We start from the raw sequence: 529 nt of genomic DNA, 5'->3' as shown, positions 1-529 counted from the left end.
TAATGAAACGACGACGCCTCACCAAATTCTTCTTATGGATCTGCGGGTGGCGCTCTTTAAAGACGTGTTTCAGGTTCAAAATGGATCACCTCGACGTGAAGTAGTTTCTTGTCTACGTCACGGCGGCTTCTAATATGGATTAGAGATAATGAAAAGTATTTTGGGGCTGGGTGGCTGGTCCATTTGTGACCAGACTGCCACGTTGGATAGATCCGTCATGACACAGATAAAGCTGCAGCCCACACATTACAGTGCTGTTGAATTTAGATTTAAGGGCACAGTCACGCCTCACCTCTGAGAGGATTTGTTTGAGGAGGGTTTTTTTTTCTTCCAGGAAGCAGTCTGCAGGATTTGAGCGATGCACTAAAATCTGTCTGTTCAGCTCAACCCACACTGTTTTAAGAGAAGAATAGGGCGCAGCGCGAGCGGGGGAGGGCTGCAGGAAGTGTTTTAATGGCCTCCGCCGTACATCAGCCATGCGGAGGAACCCTTTACAGACCGCAGATACCATGACTATAAACGCCGCGAG

Source organism: Lampris incognitus, chromosome 7 (assembly GCF_029633865.1).
Source record: "Lampris incognitus isolate fLamInc1 chromosome 7, fLamInc1.hap2, whole genome shotgun sequence".
In the NCBI taxonomy this organism is placed as follows: Eukaryota; Metazoa; Chordata; class Actinopteri; order Lampriformes; family Lampridae; genus Lampris; species Lampris incognitus.
The sequence above is the reverse complement of the archived record's forward strand: the minus strand, read 5'-3'. Positions refer to the sequence as shown.